The sequence below is a fragment of the Crinia signifera genome, chromosome 2 (assembly GCF_055691185.1).
Source record: "Crinia signifera chromosome 2, ASM5569118v1, whole genome shotgun sequence".
In the NCBI taxonomy this organism is placed as follows: domain Eukaryota; kingdom Metazoa; phylum Chordata; class Amphibia; order Anura; family Myobatrachidae; genus Crinia; species Crinia signifera.
The window spans coordinates 376,038,741-376,047,155 of record NC_139218.1 but is presented as its reverse complement, the minus strand read 5'-3'; the positions used below and the strand labels follow the sequence as shown (position 1 = coordinate 376,047,155).

General features: G+C 45.2%; 1 long non-coding RNA gene across 1 annotated transcript; it reads right to left on the bottom strand.

Moving 5' to 3' along the window:
• Window positions 1–891: 891 nt before the first annotated feature.
• On the bottom strand, window positions 892–7,982 carry LOC146059229 (uncharacterized). The gene is made up of 3 exons (XR_014470192.1): window positions 7,864–7,982; window positions 2,950–3,053; window positions 892–1,149 (listed from the first exon to the last, which is right to left on the bottom strand). It is a non-coding gene; the product is annotated as an uncharacterized LOC146059229 (long non-coding RNA).
• Between the last annotated feature and the right edge of the window lie 433 nt (window positions 7,983–8,415).

Genomic DNA, 8,415 nt, shown 5'->3' with positions numbered 1-8,415 from the left:
TATTTCAGGTATCAACTTAAGGCCCGTCGGCCTTCAGTGGTCGAACCAAGGCATGTTGACCTTAATGGGGTCGACCGATTGACCATATCCTGTTGTAATGTGGGTATTGATGTAATGCCAGGGTGGTAGAGAATCCTAGATCGATGGTGCATTATGGGCAATACTAGCTTATTCACCAGTTTACAGTAACACATACCTCCCAACTGTCACGATTACAGCGGGACAGTCCCGATTTTCGGGTCCTGTCCCGCTGTCCCACCCGCGGCAGGCATTGTCCCGCTGCGGGGGGTGGCAGTTGGGAGACCCCCCAATCTAATAGAATAGACGCTGTGCGCATGCACAGCGTCTATTCTCGTATGAAAATGAGATCACGGCTAATTAGCATAAGTAGCGCCCTCATTTGCATACGCCCCGCCCCTTTCAGAACAGACGTTGGGAGGTATGGTAACATCCCCTATAGTTTTCTGTAATAAAATATATTTATTATCTTTGAAAATACCTTAATGCAAACCGATTGCTAAGTTATAGCTTAGCGTCAAGCACAAAACATTTGCTGCCACCGCTGCTTATACACATCAGCACACGTGTCACAGTGTCACTTCGTTTTATGCACAACAAAGAGAAACTCGTGATGTTTCCTCTCTTACCAGACGGAGAAGATGGCACTTTTTTTTCCTATTTCAGAACAATTGTCTCTTCCACTTTATCTGAAATGCTCTATAATGAAAACGACAAGAGTTTGACATCCCATATTTTCCTGCTGCCCACAAATCTACAAAAACCAAAATGATGGAATTCGAAATGTCAGACAAATCTCATTTGTAGATCATGGCTAAACTGAAAATAATGGCTGTCTGCAACACAACACAGAAAAGGGGCTTGCACAATGCTTCAAGGACGATTTCCACGCTGCCGAGAAGTACGGAACCTTTCCAAACCTTCCTGTACAGTTCCGGCAGGAGTACTTTTGAAATAAATCGAGGGGATGCTTCACCAGGCAGATTAGAATCTGCCACGCTCCATCACCACGCCTGACGTATGTTACGCTATAGGAAACTTCATGGCGGCAGCTATAATTTATAATGTGTCATCGTCTCACCGGTGCGTCCTTACAATCCGCAGCAGGAACATCCCCCTGTCCCTTCAAAACTAACAAAAACTTTGTATTTGTATTCAAGGGATTTAAATAAACTATCTATCTGTCTGTCTGTCTGTCTTTCTTTCTGTCTGTCTACAGAATCTATCTATCTATCTATCTATCTATCTATCTATCTATCTATCTATCTATCTATCTATCTATCTATCTATCTATGGTACTTGTTTAGTTTCACGGCGGCCGATATATCGGATGCAATATCGGCCGATCCGATGTGATCCGATTTTTTACTTGTTCCTAACCCCACTATCCACTAGGCATGGAGTTGATTGTATATAGTGTGGCGAGCGCAGCGAGCCACCGAGCCTGAAGCGTGGCTAGCGGACGCGGATTGCTGCGCTCGCCACACTATATAAAATTAACTCCATGCTTAGTGGATAGTGGGGTTATGAACAGGTAAAAAAATTGAATGGGATCGCATTGGATCGGCCGATATATCGGCCGATATCGCATCCGATATATCGGCTGCCGTGAAACTAAACAAGTATCCTATCTATCTATCTATGTATCTATGTACAGTATCTATTTGTCTGTTTGTCTGTCTATCTACAGAATCTATCTATCTTTCTACAGAATCTATCTATCTATCTATCTATCTATCTATCTATCTATCTATCTATCTATCTATCTATTTGTCTGTTTGTCTGTTTGTCTGTCTATCTACAGAATCTATCTATCTTTCTACAGAATCTATCTGTCTGTCTGTCTGTCTGTCTACAGAATCTATCTATACAGTACTGTAGCTATGTAAACACACTTCGTTTTGCTTTAGATTCAGTGGGGCAGATGTATTAAGCCTTAACAAGAGATAAATGCAGGTGTGATAAGGAGAAATAAACCTCCAGCCAATCAGCTCCTTACTGACTTTACTGACTTACTGACTTTACCATTCATTGTATGTCCCCAAGTCTGACCCTCCTTCACTGTATGACTCCCATTCACTATGTACCCCACTCTGCCCCCATTCACTGTATGTCCCCAAGCCTGCCACTGCTCCCCCTTCTCTGAATGGTCATCACTGCCTCCATTCACTGTATGTCCCCCAGCCTGACCCTCCTTCACTGTATGTCCCCCACTCTGCCCCCTCCCTTCTCTGTATGTTTCCCAGCCCCTTTTGTGAGCCAGAGGAAGGAGAGGCAAAGCAGGCACTGCAAGGACAGGAGATGCTTGGGCTACCGCTGCTGCCCTCCTCCGCTCTGAATATTACGGGCCCTTGCTGCCCCCCTTCCTTAACACTGCTGTCACTGTGATTGTGAAGTAGGGTGATATACGATTGCAGCTGCAGGGGTAGGACGCCAAACACATCTGACTGTGGCGGCCGGCACCTCCTCACTGCAGCAGCCAGCTAGGTAAAGGCGCGCTTACCGGGGCCCCACCTTTAGTGTCCTGTACTGTGCTTCCCACATCTGATGCTCTGCCCGCTTCCAGCTGGAGGCTGAGGGCCGCTTGAAATGACAGCACGGGCCGCAATTGGCCCCCGTGCCTGACTTTGGACATGCCTGGCTTAATACATCTGCCCCAATGTTAGATTTGGTTTTCTATTAGATCTGGCTTTAGATCTGTACTTTTGCATTTGATTTGATTTCGATTTCACAGTGTAGGCACAATGTACTAATTCGATTTACTAGATCGAATTCGAGATTTCCTTGGCTGCACAATCTATTTGATCTATTCTATCTATCTATCTATCTATCTATCTATCTATCTATCTATCTATCTATCTATCTATCTATCTATCTATCTATCTATCTATCTATCTATCTATCTATCTATCTATCTATCTATCTACCTACCTACAGAATCTATCTTCCTTTTGTCTGTCTGTATGTCTTTCTGTCTGTATACCTCTCATATTTCCCTGCAAAGGTGTCTCTTGTGGAAATTCGTTTTTACATACCTATGCGATTTAATATATAAAAAATTAGCACATTAAGCTTACAGTTCCAATTACCTGTTGTCCGTCGGTAGACAGTGCAATATTAAGGCCTCCATAGATTACTGCGAGTTCTTCGAGGGGAGCAGTGGCACTTGACCCCCTTGAACTGCCCGGGACGGTATCTTCCGGGGCGGCAGGATTGCATGTGATATATTGCATGTGGTCCTTGTTCATGTGATATATTCAGGGCCGGTGCAAAGATTCCTAGCACCTAGGCAAACTGGCCTGGCCTCAAATGATGTCTGGAAGGACTGCACTTGGGCTGCATGTGGCCACTCTGCAGGATTTTAACTCCTTCGAGTCTGCGTCTGTCGCAGACTTGAACCCAGCACTGGAAGCAGGCTTTGGGCAGTCACTTGCTGGACAAGCTCAGCGCTGCTGGTCCTCGGTGGCAGCAGCCGCATAAGGAGACAGGAAGAGCCACTCAACAGCAGCACCCAGCACCTCCTGAAATGTTAAAGTAATGGGGGAGATGGATCTGCAGTTGGGCAGTGAATGCCCATGGGGAGGGCGGGTAACGAAAGCAAAGAATGGGAACTGGCTTATCAGCAGCACACAGCGCTGCCGCTGGTTAATTAGCCGATGGCTGAGAAGAACTCGTGGGAAAGAGAGTGTGTGTGCTGACAATATCACGGTGTGTGTATGTGTTGGAAGGCTGGGGGCGGCCTATGGGGCTACTTACTTTCAACTGATGCTAGTGTCCCAGCTGGACTGCTTACATGGTGGGCGGCTCAAAAGGCCTCAATACATTAACAGTGTGTGGTGCCGCCCTCTAGTGGCTGGAGCTCATCGGCAGTTGCCTAAAGCTGCCTAGTGGTGGGGCCGGCCCTGGATATATTCAGTGGAGGCTCCATAGATGGGGCTGCAGCACAGTTCAAAATTGTGATGGGGTGTGGCCAGTCTCCAAAGGTTTAAAGAAAATGGGAAAACTCTACCAAAATCTCTCAATCTTTCTAATTCTCACACCTTATTACAATTGGCACTTGATCTCTCATCGGAGGAGGTGTTGCCCCAGGCAGTGGGCCGACAGGAAGTTTACGCTGTACACCTGTGAGCCAGTCCAACCTTGAAAAGGACACATACATTGGATAAGCACCTGAGAGGCATTCCTGTATGTCAAGTACAGATGGAGCCGGCTTTATCTTTGGCCGGCGCTCGCCAGATCCCTTGTGCTGGCGAGCGCCGGCGATAGAGACTGGGACGCATGTGCGTCTCACACACACGCACGTCCCAGTCTCTCGACGGAGGCGATGCGGGTCCCTGCCCGTCTCTGCTTCAGGGAGACGGGCAGGATTAGGGGGACGGCGAGGGGCACTGAGGGAGGCGGCACGGGAGGCGGCGGGTACCTGGGACAATGTCCGTTGCCACGGGGCGCGCGTCTCGTGCGCACGCGCCCCTGGCGAGAGCTGGCCGCTGGCGGGGCTGGTGATAGAAACGCCAGCCCTGCAAAGTTAAGGCCGGCTCCATCTGTAGGTGAGGGAGCCCACTCCAACGAAGTAATATTAGACCTAATACTTAAAAAAGGAGACAGATGGTGAAATTTACTAAGAGGCTTTGCATAGTGCTCCGCTATGCAGCGCCGGGCAGGGGGAAAGCTGCTCAGTGTGTATGCACTGAGTGGCTTTCCCCACAGCGATGAATGCTATTATCGCTGTCCATACACGATGGGCATAGTCGCCCAGTATGGACCTTAAGTGCATTATTAAAGGTTGGCATAATGTGTAAGGTGCATTATGTTTATAAGAGCATTAACAATGTACAGCATATGTGTTAGGGGCATTCTGTGTATAAGGGCATTAATAAAGGTTGGCGTAATGTGTAATGCGCATTATGTTTATAAGGACATTAATAATGTACTGTATGTCATGTGTAAGGGACATTACTGTGTGGTATTAAGTGTATAAAGGCATATAGAATGGGCACTACTGTGTGGTCTAATTTGAAAAAAGAGCAATTCAGTGTGATGTAATGTGAATAACTATATAAGGTTAAGTAGTACTACTAAGTGATGTAATGTGAATAAGGGACACTATCGCATGATATAATGTGAATGAACTTGCACTAATGTGTGGCATAATTTGAATTGGGGGTACTATTGTGTGGCCATGCCCCTTCCCACCGAGAACACACCCCTTTTTGGGATGCACTCCAAATGTGCGCACTGTTTCTATTTAAAATCTTGCCTAGGGCATCATATTGGCTAGGGCTGGCTCTGCTTACATTATTGGTACTGTGCAGCTATTACTGACATATACTGAGAATTACATCCATTGCACATGATTACAGAAGTGCTGCTGTGCAATTGTTACAAACATATAGTAAGCATTACACCCATTGCACATGATTATTCAAGTAGTACTGTGCAATTGTCAGTGACATATACTGAGAATTACACCCATTGCACATGATTACAGAAGTGGTACTGTGCGATTGTCAGTGACGTATGCTGAGAATTACACCCATTGCACATGATTACAGAAGTAATCATGTGCAATTGTCACTGACATATACTGAGAATTACACCCATTGCATGTGATTACAGAAGTGGTACTGTGCAATTGTTCATGACATATACCGAGAATTACACCCATTGCACGGGATTACAGAAGTGGTACTGTGCGATTGTCAGTGACAGATACTAAGGACAGGACCTTTATTACAAATGTATGTAACTTACCCCCATTTGTATAATGTATTTGTATAATATGTCTCGCAGCAGTTTTGTGGTGGATCGCATGTGTCCCTGCTCCCCCACCCCCCGGCTTGCCGCCGGGAGGGAGGTCCCAGGTCGGGTGGTCGGACAGCTGCCAGGTCCGACCTCCATCTCAGGTCTGATGCACACGGGACTGCGCATCGGTCCCGAGGGGACATCAAACTGATCCGATTTGACGGCCCAATACGTCAGAATTGACCCAAATCGCCGCACCTTTAGTCAGCAATATTATTTATTAAATAATAACTAAGGGACAATGTTATGTTTTTGCTAATAGGTCCAATAAAAAGTCTTTATGACGAGAGCGACAATTAATATTTTATTATGTGACCACCAAAAAGATTTTTGTAAATTATTGTTTGTTTTATTGTAAAATACATTTTTGCCCCTATTAGTGTTCACTTAATTAATACTAAAAGTATTGCTACCTTTGATTATATATTTATCCCCCCCCCCAAAAAATATATATATTTATTAAAAAATATTGCCCCCAACTAATAATGTTTGTTGCCTCCATAGCAGCGCATAATTGCGTACAAAAGGGGGTGGAGTCACAGCTTATAGGGGCAAGATCATGGCTCATGGAAGCAGTCACAGGGTCTAAAGGTGGCCATACACACGCAGATTTATCTGCAGATCTGTCTGGTTGGAACAAAAACATGGTTATGGATGAGAGCACATGACAGTTGACCATTTGCTTGGAAATGCTGGAAAACTGACCAACTGTCACTCATCCATAACCATGTTTTTGTTCCAACCAGCCAGATCTGAAGATAAATCTTACTAGTGTATGGGCACCTTTAGCCTCGGGCTATGCCCCCATTTCTCTGTCGCCCTTTTAGTAACTGTATTATCCATACTTTTGTGCTGCTTTTGCCAACTGTAAAACTGCTGCACATATCCCAATGTTTTATCAGTATATAGAGGTGAGTGTATGACGGTGTTATGTTATGGTTAGAAGACACTGAGGTATATACAGTAATACCCACTAACACTGGAGAAAGAATTGGACATAGCCTTTTATACACAAAATATATCAGTCAAATACCAACATGTACAATAACATTGTTAATATATCAATAGGACATAAAACTTTCCTCCATTATGAAAACAAATTTTTATTCAATGGTTACATATCGCCTTCATCCACCTGCCAATTACTCTCCAAACCACTGAATTGTAAATCCATAGGTTTGCACCACTTATCCATAAACACAATATGAGACTCTTAAATTTTTTTCTGCATAGCGGCCATCTTGTTCTATGACATCATTATGGCATCACAAAGGCTCTGTGGCAGAAGACTTTCTGGCAGCATCAGGAGAAGAAGCTTATTTTTTCCTGTGTGCTGTATCTCTAATTTTTGGGATTATTTGCCTGATATAGGTGACATAATGGGCTGTCTGTGCAGTAAAATGTGCATCCCTGCACCCAGCAGGAAGGTAAGTGCGCTGTTATATTTATGGTTTGTACATAACATATAGAGGATTATCACAGGCCCCAATAGGGGGAGCTCATCTGATATTGGGTGTTTCTGGGCAAGATATGGGGGTGATTTGTCTAGTTCTGTAGCCTACATATGGGGGATAGGTATATTGTATTGTTATTCTCAATGTGTATAAATTTCTTTACATTTTTTTACTTGTATTGAACATCCACGTAACAAAAGGGGAACACTACTCTTCACCTCTATGGGGGGAATTCAAGTGTTTTTCATGCTGGTGACCACTAGATGGCACATTATTGTTATGTAGCATTAGGGGGTACATGGGTGGGTGATGCTCCTGTATGTAGCATTAGGGGTACATGGGTGGGTGACGCTCCCTGTATGTAGCATATGGGGTACATGGGTGAGTGACGCTCCCTGTATGTAGCATTAGGGGTACATGGGTGGGTGACACTCCCTGGATGTAGCATTAGTGGTACATGGGTGGGTGAAGCTCCCTGGATGTAGTATTAGAGGTATATAATGTGGGCATGTTGTGTAGTAACACTCACATTTCACCATTAGCCTCACAGGCTCTCACATTATCAGCACTGAAGCATCTATCACCCCACCTTGCTGGGCTTTGTAGTTCGGCAGCACTTCTGCTGCTGTCGCACGGTCCCACCTGGAGACCCCTCTCCCATTTTTGGCTGTGTGCAGTGTGCTAGTTCTCCTGCCAGTAGCTGCCTCCTGCCCGTTCTCCTCCTGCCTGACTCTAACTGCCACTAACTGCCCATGCGCCCTGGTGATCAGGGTTGTCAGATCATGCCTGTAATAAGGGCACATATGAAATACACAGGTCCCAGGAGTCAGAGTTAATACCAACTTTTATTATGTCCAATGAGCAGTCAAGTTTAGCCCCAGAAACTGTGTGAAAAAATCTTGACTGCTGATCGGATGTAATGACAGTTGGTATGACCTCTGACCCCTGGGACCTGTGTAATTCATATGTGCACTTATTAAAGTGATGATCTGGCACCTCTGCCAGGGGAAACGCAGGATGTAAGAGGCGGGTTTCTCCCAACATGACCCATTCCAGGAGGGACACAATGCTCTGTTCCTGGGCTTCCCTCTGATATTATGATTGCTGTCGCCTGGGTTGAACTAGTTACTTGTAAAGAAAG